A 15,489-nucleotide genomic window follows, 5' to 3' on the forward strand; every position below is an offset into this window, starting at 1 on the left:
TTGTGCTGGGCCGGCCGAAGTGGCCGTGCGGTTCTAGGCGCTGCAGTCTGGAACCGCGAGACCACTACGGTCGCAGGTTCGAATCCTGCCTCGGGCATGGATGTGTGTGATGTCCTTAGGTTAGTTAGATTTAACTAGTTCTAAGTTCTAGGGGACTAATGACCTCAGAAGTTGAGTCCCATAGTGCTCAGAGCCATTTGAACCATTTGTCGTGCTGGCAGAAGACATTGTGCCGAGGAGAATCAAACAGCGTGTAGTAGTGGACATGTTCCCTAAGGATAGATGCATATTTGTGTTGATCCATTGTGTCTTCCAGTATGACGAGATCACACAGGGAATGTCATGAATACATTCCCCAACCCATAATGCTTCCTCCTCCGGCCTGGACCCTTCCAGGGTATTTGCTTTCTCTCCGATTAAACATAAAACTCGATTCACCTGAAAAGGCCACCAGTCGCCACTCAGTGGACATCGGTAGCGGTACTGTCATGAAAATTCTAGCCTTCGTCATCGACAAAGAGCAGTCAGCATTGGTGTATGAAACAGGCGCCTGCTGCAGAGTCCCATACGCAGACATGTTCGCTGAACGGTCGTTGAGGAGACACTGTTGGTAGCCCCTCCATTCGTCCAGGCGGTCAGTTGCTCAACAGGTGCACATATCTCCGCAGTTACCTCAGTGCCAGTTTTGTATAGTGCCATTTTGCCGTGCATGGTATACTTTAAACATGGTGGCACGTGAACAATTTCCAAACTTAGCCATTTCGGAAATGCTTCCACCCTTGGCCGAAAAGCCGGTAATCATGCCCTTTCCGAAGTCATATGCATGGCTACGTTTCCGGCCGCTGTGACCGAGAGGTTATAGGTGCTTCGGTCAGGAACCGCGCTGCTGCTACGGTCGCAAGTTCGAATCCTGCCAAGGGCATGGATGTGTACGATGTCATTAGGTTTGGTTTAAGTAGTTTTAAGTCTAGGGGACTGATGACCTCAGATGTTAAGTCCCATAGAGCCATTTGAAGCACATTTAAACGTCTGCACTGATTTCCGAGTCCCCCGGACATCCCTTATATACACTACTGGCCATTAAAATTGCTACACCACGAAGATGACGTGCTACAGGCTCGAAATTTAATCGACAGGAAGAAGATGCTGAGATATGCAAATGATTAGCTTTTCAGAGCATTCACACGATTGGCGCCGGTGGCGACACCTACAACGTGCTGACATGATGAAAGTTTCCAACCGATTTCTTATACGCAAACTGCAGTTGACCGGCGTTTCCTGGTGAAACGTTGTTGTGATGCCTCGTGTAAGGAAGAGAAATGCGTACCACCACGCTTCCGACTTGATAAAGGTCGGATTGTAGCCAATAGCGATTGCGGTTTATCGTTGGTCGAGATCCAATGACTGTTAGCAGTATATGGAATCGGTGGGTTCAGGAGGGTAATACGGAACGCCGTGCTGGATCCCGACGGCCTCGTATCACTAGCAGTCGAGATGACAGGCATCTTATCCGCATGGCTGTAACGGATCGTGCAGCCACGTCTCGATCCCTGAGTCAATAGATGGGGACGTTTGCAAGACAACAACCATCTGCACGAACACTTCGACGACGTATCCAGCAGCATGGACTGTCAGCTCGGAGACCACGACTGCGGTTACCCTTGACGCTGCATCACAGACAGGAGCGCCGGCCATGGTGTACTCAACGACGAACCTTGGTGCACGAATGGCAAAGCGTCATTTTTTCGGATGAATCCAGGTTCTGTTTATAGCATCACGACGGTCGCATTCGTGTTTAGCGACATCGCGGTGAACGCACATTGGAAGCGTGTATTCGTCATCGCCATACTGGCGTATCACCCGGCGTGATGGTATGGGGTGCCGTTGGTTACACGTCTCGGTCACCTCTTGTTCGCGTTGACGGCACTTTGAACAGTGGACGTTACATTTCAAATGTGTTACGACCTGTGGCTTTACCCTTCATTCTATCCCTGCGAAAGCCTACATTTCAGCAGGATAATGCACGACCGCATGTTGCAGGTCCTGTACGGGCCTTTCTGGATACAGAAAATGTTCGAACTGCTTCCCTGGCTAGCACATTCTCCAGATCTCTGACCAATTGAAAACGTCTGGTCAATGGTGACCGAGCAACTGGCTCGTCACAATACGCCAGTCACTACTCTTGATGAACTGTGGTATCGTGTTGAAGCTGCATGGGCAGCTGTACCTTTGTTCTGGGTACTGATTTCTCAGGATCTATGCACCCAAATTGCGTGAAAATGTAATCACATGTCAGTTCTAGTATAATATATTTGTCCAATGAATACCCGTTTATCATCTGCATTTCCTCTTGGTGTAGCAATTTTAATGGCCAGTAGTGTATGTGACCATTTTGACTGATCAGGTAATACTATGTTCAAAGACGACTCGCATTGCTAGCATATGTTTTGTGAGCACGTGGACGAATTGTAGCATCTTCCCTGGCCACCAGCGTTACCAGATCTCAATATTACTGAGCCTTAGTGGTCAACTTTCCACAGAAGGCTGGTTAAGGTTCATCCACTTCCACTATCTTTGTCTGAACTTGCCACTGGTTCGCAGGAAGAATGGTGTAAGACTCCTTGAAAACCATGCAGGACATGTATGTATCGATTCTGAGACAACTGGAAGCTGTTTTGATTGTTAACAGGTTTCCTACACCGTATTAGGCACGGTAATTTGCTGTGTTCCCACATTTTTGTCCAAACGCTGTACACACTGACTAGGTGAATTAATACTGTTGGAACTTAAATTCGTGTGATATGCTTTGAAAAGTTGCTTTGTGTGTACAGTTGCAGGAATTTTTGTTTCGACATGTTAAGTGTTGTCCGTTGTCCTTCATTATTTACTTGCTCCACAACTGTTTTAGCGAGTTCAGATAAATAGGTGTTAAACAGTTGATTTCTTCTCTTGAATCCACAATACAATTCTCCTGTATGATATTTAGCAGACAATATCTCCTTCAACAGACATAAAGCTACAATTTTATACATGATCTCCAAAAGGCGGTTGAGTCACTAGGGTGAAACATTCTCCTCTAATAATAGAACAGTTATTGACCGTCATTTTGGAGCCTTTCAAGTTTGAAATGCTTTAAAGGTGACACCTCCATATCTTATTAGTCTAGCTATAATTTGATCTTATCTATAATTCTGATTTTTTATTATTTGTCTACGTGTCAAGGTTTAGGGATTCTTCTTCTTCTTCTTCTTGCGTTACGGCCTCTGTAGGACCACGGGTAGCCCCTTCCTGGACTGCATTTCCCTCTTCTTCTCCAAGAACCTCTTCACTCTTCCTCTTCTTCCTTCCCGCTCTTCTTCGAGATCTTCAGTTTCCTTTTCTCCTGTCGGCCCCACTGGTGACACTCTAATCTTTTCCTGTATTCTTCTCCGTCATTGATCTCCGGCATATTGATCGGTGTATATTTGTTCCTCTACAAATTTTCCTTTCCTTCGACCTCGATCCCCAGTTCCAACCTGTCCTTCCGAAGTTCAACAGCCCACTTGGTTCCTGTCTTTCCCCTTGTCCCCCTGTTGTTTCCCACACTCTCTTCGTCATTCTGTCCATACTCATGCTAACTACATGTCCAGTAAACCTTCCCCTTTTGAGTCTGATTTCCCTGGATTTTGGGATTAAAAATACTATTGGATTTTTTTACACCCGATACTTGTTATTCCAATCATTTCACAATCAGTGTATAATCATTCGTGTGTTCCTAAGTAGATTTATTTGTATTCTCCAGTTTCATGAAACGTTTATCATCGAATCTGTCAGCAGTTGCAGTACATACGTTTGGTCCACTGCGTTTCCAAAAAGCAGTACCTGATTGTAATTGAACAGTGAATACAAAATCGGAATTACGATGAACAGTTCAAATGTAACAGAAATTAATTATTTGGATTCATACATACCTCCACTGAAAGTACCTGGTCTTAATAATAAACATCAAAGTGGCAAGTTTGCAGAATGAATGTCACAATCCACACGTGCATCTTACCAAGTCAAAATCAGACTGGTGGTCAATATAGCAAACAGCACCAAGAAACTATCGATGACACTAACGTCGCTTCTCATGTGAAAGCGCACGTCCGCAGCCAATAGCGTGTCGCTTTTTAAATGTAGACACGTCTAAGCACCTTTATTATTCTTGACTTCAGTGTAGCAAATGACAATAACAAATTTACAGGTATTACACAAATACAGATACTAATGTCGTTCGTTCATGTTACATATTTGAACATAAGACTAGTGTTTCATGTCCAGATCCGATGGGCGCACCGAAGTAAAAGAAGGACCATTGCATTATTAACCAGTCACAATTAACATTAAGTACAAGAAAATTACTAAATAAAAAGTCACATTTCTTGCTCCGTTACAGAATTTGCGTCACACTTGCATATGGTTGTCTTCCAAAAGCATACAAACATAAATGGTTTGCATGCATAAAACATTTAAAGAACAATATATATTGTTGGTTTAGATAGTAACTTTCGTAAAAAACAGTAATGTAGTCCTACTAAAACAGCGTCTCATGGCACAAAATCATTACATTTCGTCATACGCGACCACTTTAAAATCGTCTCGCTCAGTACTCATAGTGTGTATCCGTTCGTGCGAGTCCTGTTGTTCTAAATTACAAAGGAAAGATATTAAAATACGGATACTCAAGCACATTAAGTAATTTTAAACAATTTTGCGTTCCTGGTCATACATGCCACGTGAATAGGCTTTTTCATCTAGCCGCTATGAATTACGGTACCTGTCAGATACAAAACATCGTGATCTGACTTAATTTACAAACTAGACATGCTAATCCAATTACAGACGCACGTTGCTGCTCTCCTACGAAAAACTATTTCACATTCAAATAGCATGATTTGACGTGGCTTGACATGCATATCTAATTACATATTATATTTAGCTGATATGATGTCTACTACAAAGCGCTCTCATACGCAACAATGTGCTAGATGTCATACAGCGCGTAGAATTTCCTATTTATTTGTTGTGAGATCATATACACTATTTTGGGGGTATAATGCAGTCATTAAAAGTTGGAAAAAGACCATTACATGTGAAAACCTACATATCGTCAACTAAAAAAATAAAAAACATAAGTAAAATTAAAAAATTAAGAAATAGAATTTAAAAAGGCAAAAAAATAAAATTCAGAAGTCAGATAGTTGAGTCTGGCCTACGTGTCAGAGCCTATCTGCACGTCATCTACATACTTTATTTAAAAACCATATAATCCTAGAGATCGTGCCATACACACCTTAGCCCCTACTGATGTCCCTACATTGTTGGTTCCCTGTCGACAAAATATTGAAACTGAAAAATTTCTCTGGTTTGGTGAAATCGCGCTAGGCATGTATGCAAGAAAAAAAAACTGTAGGCTTCTGTACTTGTTCATCTAGTTGGTACATGAAATTAAAGAGCTAGTCTCATTCTCCCAGAATTATACTCCTTATTGGCCAATTGTCCGAATAATGCTTCTTCTCGCGACTGATCTTCTTTATTTATTTCGTGTTGACATAATGCTGTTCACAATATCCCATTACATCTTTGTCCAACATTAATGAAAAGGCATTGGGCACAAAAACATTTCTTTTCTTTAAGTTCTTTTGTCCTGTCATCCTCATTTACGAGAAATATTGCATTCGTGATTTCCACTTTAGGTCCATTTACCTGCAACAATAAAACTTATTTTATCAAGTCATACATGTTCGCCTTCACTTCTTGAGAGGCATCATCAGTGGCGAGGTTGGTAGACGCTGCTCTACATGTATACTTGAGTTGCTGGTGTTAAAGCAGTTCTTTTGCTTACAGTCTTGTAATGTAATTTTTGAATGTCTGATCCAACCATAATACGAAGAAAACGTGTGCTCATATTTTCAGTGCTGTGCTAATGAAAATACGAGACCGTAAACAAAACAGCTTTAAAACCAGCAAAACAAGCACAATTGTAGAGCAGCACCTACTAACCTTGCCACTTGTGGTACCTTCCAAAAAGTAAAGATTAAACATGTACAGCATGATAAAATTGACGTCATTCAGTTGCATGTAGACTGTCCTAACATGAAAATTAGCGCTTCAATTATACAGTCTTTTCATTTCATAATCACTTAGTGTAATGTGGAAAAGTTATTATTACTTAAGTTTAACTCATGTTGTACCATTTCAACGCTCAGGGTCATTACTGTTTATGATGTCGGAAGTCCGTCTTTTTGGGTTCCGTTTCTCTGTCGTTATTAGGTCACTTTTTTGTCCGTCTGTCTGTCTGTCCGTTTGTTAAGACCCGTTTTCTTCCGGAATTGGTAAACGCACCAAGTTGAATTTTATGTCAAATACTAGAGTCTGGGGTCCCCTGGCGAAGTAAAAAAAAATTAAGCTTCTACGTAAATACAATCAAAACATGCGGCCATTTATGTCAGACACATTTATACTGCAGTCTCATTAATTAAAATCTGATGATGAATAATCTATATATGTTACTGAGTAAAGTGAAGCGTCAGCACTCCAGTTGGGAACGATAGAAAAGAGATGGCTGTGAGAAGACGTCAGCCAATCGCACGCTGACTGAACCCTCTCCAGGATGACAACACCACAGCAGCGGCCTCTATGTGAAGAGGACATAAGCGCCGCAACCGACTGGCGACGCCCCAGTTGAATAGCACCTTCAAGACTAGCGACTTGGAAAGAAGCGTCAACGTTCGCTATTTCGCTTGTACACTCTATCTAGCACAGACTCTTGATTGTTTATTCTGAAGAATATTGCTTATTTCGTATGTCGCCCTTTGCTTGCGACACTTCTGTGTAATCGTCAAAGTTAAGTATTGTCTTTTTCCTTTTTGTAAGAAAACTCATTAGTAAGACTTGTTTGATTTGATTGTCTAGCGAACCGAGTACGAAGGATTCCTAGGCACCCCATATTTGACGAGAAGGCAGGACGTAATAATATACATAGTTAAGTTTGTACGGAATCCTCAGACTGCGAACCCTGATCATACTGGTCCGATTTTTCATAAAGAAATCATATTAGTGACAGTCCCAATCAAAGGACAAATACCATAAGTCTCTCAACAGACATAAATAGTTTGAAAAATAAGAATATGAGGATCTGTGTTCTACCGTAAACAAAGCACCACGAGAGCTTTCATCGACAACTGAGCAAATAGGATAAGGTTCACGTTGCTCCTATATTTTTTCAATCAAAGCCAACAGAGCTTGTGTTCTGTGATGTTTATTCATCACAGTTAACACTGAAGAATGTCTAATATTACGCGTCATGGGTTTGGAACAGTCGTTAAAAACTGACGAATATAAAAGACAGGGTTAACTGCTCAAGAGATTCGACCGGTGCCACAACAGATAAAACACCGTGATCAACGTGAATACAACACCGTGTCATCTTGTCCTTCGAAAGGAAACAAATGGGGATATTCGTGCTTTCAGAGCAAAAGTGATATGAATAAACACTTCTTACATCACGTTTTAGTTTCCTCTATGGAGCAGGGATATGAAAGAATAGCGAATAAACCTGCCTTGAGCACATAGTCTCTCAAGTCACGTAGTTTAAATTTCTGGGCAACACGTTGCAAAGCGACATCAAATGGAACGGGCATTGTGATAGGGAAGGCGAACGATCGATTTCGGTTTATTGGGAGAATTCTAGGGACTTGGGACTCTTCTGTAAAGGACGCCACATATAGGACATTAGTGTGTCCTGATCTTGAGTATTGTTGGAGTGTCTGGGGTACGTACGATGTCGAATTAAAGGAAGACATCGAAGCAATTCAGAGGCAGACTGCTATATTTGTTACTTGTAGGCTTTAACACCAAGCAAGTGCTACGGACATACTTTAGGAACTCAAACGGTAATCCCTGGAGGAAAGGTGACATTCTTTCCGAGGATCCCTATTGCGAAAATTTAGAGAACCGGCATTTCAAGCTGACTGTTGAGCGGTGCTACTGCCTCCAGCACACGTCACGCTAAGGACCACGAAAATAAGATATGAGAAATTAAGGCACACACGGAGGCATGTAGATTGTATTGTATGGTATTGTATGTTAACCGGGGGCCTAAAAACGACGGAGAGGCTCCGTCCCAACCGCAGCCGCATTGGTCCACAACCCCACGACGACTACCGCAGTCCACTTCACCCCTCCGCCACCCCACACCGAACCACTCTTTCAGGGTTACTGTACGGTTCGCACCTCCCCACCCCCCAGGGAACGTCTCACATCAGACGAGTGAAACCCCTATGTTTGCGTGGTAGAGTAATGGTGGTGTACGTGTACGTGGAGAACTTGTTTGCGCAGCAATCGCCGACACAGTGTAGCTGAGGCGGAATAAGGGGAACCAGCCCACATTCGCCGAGGCAGATGGGAAACAGCCTAAAAAGCATCCACAGACTGGCCGGCTCACCGGACCTCGACACAAGTCCGCCGGGTGGATTCGTGCAGGGGACCAGGCGCTCCTTCCCAATCCGGAAAGCCGTGCGTTAGACCGCACGGCTAACCGGGCGGGCCAGGCATATAGATAGTAGTTTTTCCCTCGCTCTGTTTGCGAGTGGAACAGGAAACGAAGTGACTAGTAGTGGTACGGGATACCCTCCGCCACGTGGCGTGCTGTGGACTGCGGACTCTCTATGTATATGTAGAAGTATTTCTAGAATGTGCCATTGTCCTTCCGGGCGCACAGTTCGTATGGGTTGGTGATAATGCAGTACTTCATTATTTGATTGCAACTGTTCACAACTTTGAGGCAAGCACGCTTTTCTCACGAATTATCCAAATTTAAACCGAAAGACAAAACAGAAAGACAGTTTCTTCCTACTTTATACTGGAAAGAAAATTCTTCCTCTAAGGGATGAAAGAAATGCTGCAACGTTCTCGACATCTTGGGGATAAGCTTCTGATCGCAAATAATTGGAGTGGTGTTCTCACGTAATTTATCGTAGTTCTCAGTAATAGATTTTTTTTTCAAGATGTAATCTTGTGGGAGTTCTGTGGCTGCCTCAAAAGAAATAAAGGAGACGGGTGAGAAGTAAAAAGGAAAGGAACGCGAGAAAACGTACAAATTAGCTTTCGTGCCCAGTGAATCATATTTCCTTATTTCAGCTCTGATTTACGGTCGCTCTGCATAATGCAGCAGACATTGCCCACTTGTTGCTGTGCTCGTCGCACAGCAGCACTACAGGCTCTGCTGGCAGACTTCATTACAATATTTCGCATGCCGCTCATGTGGCCGCCGAGGAGAGGGAAAAGAATGGCGAAGAGGCAGAAAAGAGCGTGCTTCCGCTGTGCTTTGTTCGTGAAACTTACATATCACATTTGATGCAGGTGATTTGAAATTTCAAGCTACTGTACACTCAAACATAAACTAAAACACATTAATTTTCTGTATGATGCAGAAGGAGCTTACAACGAAAAAAAGTGTTTTATTTTTTCTTTGATAGAATGATTTTAACTTGTGAATAGAGGGAGAAATTTTTTGCAGTTGTGTGTTTTTAGACGTTTGTTTTTTTCTGAACCATGCACGTTTTTAATGACAGATTTTAATGAGGTAGTAAATATATTTTGATATTATTGTTCATGTTCTTAGATTCTTAAGCATTTTTCTACCTATTTAAGAGTAAGTGCTCTACATGTACGCTTTTAACTAAATATTTTATTTGGATTTGCCTCAAAATATTATTACAAATGAAAAGCTCAGATTAAAATAACTCATATTTTAATCAGCACAATCATCAAACATAATTTTACTTGCTGAACGCTATGGTGCTAGGTGATGTATGTGAGAGGCATGGTCGGGATGCTCTCACTATACAGTTTGAATATGTGTGCTAGTATCTCCAGGGATTTACCAGAACTATCGACACACTACTAACGACTGCACATGATTTTTACATTGTCCACTTTTGAATGTGCAGATTAGGGAATTTTGGTGTGACTGTTTTAGACTTCGTGACACCAAATCTTGGTAGAAATTTCATTGTTACTGGTCAATGTTTTCACGGCGGTGAAATGCATACTATATACGTACTCCACAGCGCACGCATATGGTCATATTCTTAGGTTCCTTTTTGTTATACGCAACGAATTGGTAGCACAGTATAATTATTACTTGAAATCCGATACTGTTTAGCTTTCACAGAGCTTTGCCGTCTCAGTTTCGCGCTATAAAGAGATTCGACAGTAATGCAGTCGTATGCATTTTCATACCCAACTCCTCGTGTCACGTGCTGTTTAAGTGACTCGTACCACAAAAGCGGGAGATGATAGAACAAGTGAACTCACTATTCCACCGTGGTTTACCAAAGTGACTATTATCTTGTGATATTGGATTACTTCAGTGTAATATAGCATTTCATTGCCCATTGAGTAAAAAAAAATTCGGGGTTGTATTAATTGTTGTGTTGGCAGAAGAGCCAACACCGTGTTACTAGTAGAGGCCGAAATGCACGCGTTTTAGCTCACGCAGGCTGGGGTGAGGAGGGAAGGATTATACTGACGTGAGGTCTGGAACATGACAAGGAATTAGAATTCAGAAAGCGGACGTATTTAGTTTCATACTTAACTTTAATCCATTAATGATGAACGTCGCTCTTGACGGTACATGATTCACAATATTATCTGTTCAGATTATAGTAACTGAATATGGCGCCTTGCTAGGTCGTAGCAAATGACGTAGCTGAAGGCTATGCTAAACTGTCGTCTCTGCAAATGAGAGCGTCTGTAGTCAGTGAACCATCGCTAGCAAAGTCGGCTGTACAACTGGGGCGAGTGCTAGGAAGCCTCTCTAGACTAGACCTGCCATGTGGCGGCGCTCGGTCTGCAATCACTGATAGTGGCGGCACGCGGGTCCGACGTATACTAACGGACCGCGGCCGCTTTAAAGGCTACCACCTAGCAAGTGTGGTGTCTGGCGGTGACACCACGTTAATCGCTGCGCTGTAGGATTATATGACTTTCATGGCAACAGTGTTTCGTACAGACTGATTTGTGAACATTCTTTTTGTTATAATGTACACATGTACTGTATAATGTACACCTGTACTACTACTCGATCCACTCACATTAGGATGTGCATTCAAGTTCTAAGGCCTCCGATTTTTTTTCTCCGGACTGGAAAGAGATAGAAACATGTGCATTGTTTTAAAATGAGGCCGCGTTCATTGTCAATACGTCCCAGATATGGCAGCACCGTACGGCAGATGAAATTTTACCGCCAGCGGCGAGAAGGAGAACTGTTTTAAATACTTAAAATGACGACGTTTTCCTTACTTGAACAGCGTGCAATCATTCGTTTTCTGAATTTGCGTGGTGTGAAACCAATTGAAATTCATCGACAGTTGAAGGAGACATGTGGTGATGGAGTTATGCATGTGTCGAAAGTGCGTTCGTGGGTACGACAGTTTAATGAAGGCAGAACATCGTGTAATGTCGTCACACACTATGTTCGATGTCAGTGTGCAATAACCAGTTTGATGGCAGGTGGCAGCACTAGTAATGGAGGGTATATAGAGCGTGGAGGGGGGGGGGAGTGACGCAGAACATTGCAGTCATTGTCGTAATCCGGAAACTGAGTGATTTACCTGAGGTCCAATAGGGCATGACCATTGGTTTTCGGGCCAAGGGTAGAAAAATTTCGAAACCGCTAAGCTTGTAAAGCGTTCGCGTGCCGCCATGGTTGAAGTATACTGTGCACTTCAAAATGGCGCTATCCATAACCGTCGCCATGGTCGACCACGGGCTATAAATGACAGCGATGGACGATGGTTGCGGAGTTGTATACGGGCGAGTCGACTTCCAACAGTTGAGCAACTGACCGCCCATATGAACCAAGGGGCTGTCAACAGTGTCTCCTCAACGAGCATCCAGCGAACATTGCTGCGTATGGGTTTCCGCAACAGGCCCCTGATTCATGTACCCATGCTGTTTATCATCAATGAAGGTTGGAATTTGCGCACCAATACCGTAACCCGACGTCCACTGAGTGGTGACAGGTGGCCTTTACAGATGAATCACATTTTATGCTTCATCGGCGTGAAAGTTTGCAAGCAAACATCCTGCAATAATAGTCGGAATAGTCCAGGACGGAGGAGGGAGCATTATGGTCTGAGGAATGTTTTTACGGCATTCCCTGGATGATCTTGTCTTTCTGGAACGTACCGTTTGGGCACTACATCCGTGCGAAACGTGTTTGCTAGGTAGGTTTGCAACGGGGTAGTCACAGGGGGATGCTTACGTCGGAATGGCTACTGCATTTGACGTCTGTCCTACGTCTACCTCACCTGGTTCGAGGCCCATTCATGTGTCTGTGAATCTTGGATATGATGTGGAGTTTTGAAGGCGGTATGGATGTAGTTGTTGGTCGTCCATAACACACCAGACGGTGCTGGAAGCAACATCCATTGCACGCTCAGTTGCTCGTGTACTTGTTGACAGATTATCTTCAACATGATGCAGTACGGCCCCTTCCAGTTCGGGTGCGCAGCGCCTCCTTGGAGCACCATTGCCACGCTTACTGACGGTGAAAGTAGATCTTTCTCGAAGCCTTGCGTAATTGTGGCGAAAAGGGTATGCGATAGAGTTGGACGTTGTGCATACCGATCTTGATAAAGGCGACGAGCAGCTCTGTCATTACCGTGAGGTTCGCCATACAGAAAGACCAGGTGCATTCTGCAAGCGTGCCCTCAACCATGTTTATCTAACACTCAGAGGCACGTGAATGAGGCTCGGCCAAGGCTAGAGACGTAGGGCGCATGTGAAATGCCATCATCCAATCCAACGTAAGCACCCCCCCCCCCCCCACCACCACCACCATGACTACCCTGTTGAAAATGTGCCTAGCAAACATGTTTCAAACTCCCGTAGCACGGAAACGGAAATGGATTCCTATTCAAAATATTATGTACTCACTCCCCTCTACAAGTTCTAGAAATTTGTAACGGGAGTTTCCAAACAACCATACACAAAAATTGTATACAAAACAATGTGCTTTTTTGATTTTTAGGGCTAACTTGCAAACCTACCTTTCCTCAAATTAAAAACTATGCTAAATATTGCCACTGAAGCTACCATCCTTACAGTTCCAGTGACTTCAATTTCCAACGAGGTTTCATTTGCAGTAACAATAAACAAAACTAAAAAAACTCAAGCTCAGAGAGAGGGGGGCGCGGGGAGAGGATGAAGAGAGAGTAGGGAGAAGGAGTGGACAAGGAGAGACGGGGAGGAGGTGATGAACAGAGATAAGAGGAGGAGGAGATGAGGATTTATATCCACTTCTGATACACACGTATTTAACAGTTGTGAAGAAATGTCGGGTTCGCTAGTAGAGTACATTTTAAAATATACTTCTTTAGTTGTAGATCGCCTTCAGCTAGGTTCGGTTCATCATACAGCAGTTCAAGAATTGACTGAGGAAGGAGCACAGAAACAAGAATTTCTACATTTGTCAGCTACTGTATGCAATGTATTCTTCACTTCCACTTGTTAATGAATGGCTGTGTGAACAGCTCGAGGTTTGTAAGTCAAAGGATCTTAAAAACGTGTAATACAAGCTTAACAAAGGGGGTATTGTAGTAGTTTACCTTACGAAAAATTCGAATTTACACACTCTTTGAAATACTGGGTTCAAATTGTATGTTAGAAATCCAGTTTTGTGTTTCCTTAGTTTCTCTAAATCGTTTGAGGCAAATTCCGTTGACTTTGAAAAGAAAACAGCCTGCAGCCTTCCTCAGTCTCGACCAACCTAACATTCTGCTCAGCCTCACTGTTCTCGTCATGGACAGTACTTTAGCCCCTATTCTTCCTTCCTGAATTTGTTGAAGCGCAATCAGTTCTTTAGCGTATGGTGTGTGTACTTTCGTGTCCCTCGTAATCTAATGTAGACGAGCAAATATTTCGGCAATGTTTCAGGTTATCTAAAAAACGTTTTTACCCTAGCGTTAGGATGCTCGGGGCGTGTATTTTCTGTGTGAATTACGCAAGGATGGGATTGCGTCTTTCTTCTTAAATGGATCTATATACTTACCTGAAGGCATCCTAGAGCTCTTAGATACAGTGATGTGATATTTGTTGACGTTCACAGTGAAAAATCTTTAAAACCAGTCCGGAAAATCGCTGAGTAGGAAGCACTAGGCTGGAAGACTTGATATTTGATTAGCATCCTTGTCTTGAAAAACGCCGGTCTGAAAATCAATTCACCTTATTCGTAAGTGTGGAATTCAAAAGTTCCGACGGTGTGGGAGTGTCATCCGCATTCATTGAAAACAAAGTTACTGAACCGCTAATGTATGTGTATGAGTGCGAGTGCGTGTGCGAGTGCGAGTAGTGCGAGTGTGTGTGTGTGTGTGTGTGTGTGTGTGTGTGTGTGTGTGTGTGTGTGTGCGTGTGACATGAGGGGAGTGGCAACAAAAATAAGCCACGTAAATGCAATATGAATAAACTGTATTCCGCTAATGTGTGATGAGAACGAACAAAGATGGCTAAGACTTCAGAACTAACAGTGGGGTTGCATTTCCTAGAAGACATTGTCGAGAGAGAGAGAGAGAGAGAGAGAGAGAGAGAGAGAGAGACGCAAAGGAGAGAGGGAGAAAATAAAGTGAGCCAAATAAGACGTAAGACGTCATTTTTTGTTACAGGTTGACTGCCACCGTCGGTCTTCATAGCGCCAGAAGTGCGTCACCCGTTCAGTCAGCTGCAGCCGCTAACAGGACTGGTGAGTTCCTCTCCAGGCAAAATACACTCCTGGAAATTGAAATAAGAACACCGTGAATTCATTGTCCCAGGAAGGGGAAACTTTATTGACACATTCCTGGGGTCAGATACATCACATGATCACACTGACAGAACCACAGGCACATAGACACAGGCAACAGAGCATACACAATGTCGGCACTAGTACAGTGTATATCCACCTTTCGCAGCAATGCAGGCTGCTATTCTCCCATGGAGACGATCGTAGAGATGCTGGATGTAGTCCTGTGGAACGGCTTGCCATGCCATTTCCACCTGGCGCCTCAGTTGGACCAGCGTTCGTGCCGGACGTGCAGACCGCGTGAGACGACGCTTCATCCAGTCCCAAACATGCTCAATGGGGGACAGATCCGGAGATCTTGCTGGCCAGGGTAGTTGACTTACACCTTCTAGAGCACGTTGGGTGGCACGGGATACATGCGGACGTGCATTGTCCTGTTGGAACAGCAAGTTCCCTTGCCGGTCTAGGAATGGTAGAACGATGGGTTCGATGACGGTTTGGATGTACCGTGCACTATTCAGTGTCCCCTCGACGATCACCAGTGGTGTACGGCCAGTGTAGGAGATCGCTCCCCACACCATGATGCCGGGTGTTGGCCCTGTGTGCCTCGGTCGTATGCAGTCCTGATTGTGGCGCTCACCTGCATGGCGCCAAGCACGCATACGACCATCATTGGCACCAAG

The 15,489-nt window shown here is 43.6% G+C and overlaps 1 protein-coding gene across 3 annotated transcripts in view; it reads left to right on the forward strand.

Annotated features, from left to right (window-relative positions):
* The window catches only part of LOC126237126 (uncharacterized), a 469,607-nt gene that overhangs the window by 217,636 nt on the left and 236,482 nt on the right, over nucleotides 1-15,489 (forward strand). For all 3 annotated transcript variants that reach the window (XM_049946947.1, XM_049946945.1, XM_049946946.1), the window contains one exon: nucleotides 14,691-14,767. The gene's annotated coding sequence lies outside the window, so the exon portion shown is untranslated. The remainder of the gene's footprint in view (nucleotides 1-14,690; nucleotides 14,768-15,489) is intronic.

The sequence above is a fragment of the Schistocerca nitens genome, chromosome 2 (assembly GCF_023898315.1).
Source record: "Schistocerca nitens isolate TAMUIC-IGC-003100 chromosome 2, iqSchNite1.1, whole genome shotgun sequence".
Lineage (NCBI taxonomy): Eukaryota > Metazoa > Arthropoda > Insecta > Orthoptera > Acrididae > Schistocerca > Schistocerca nitens.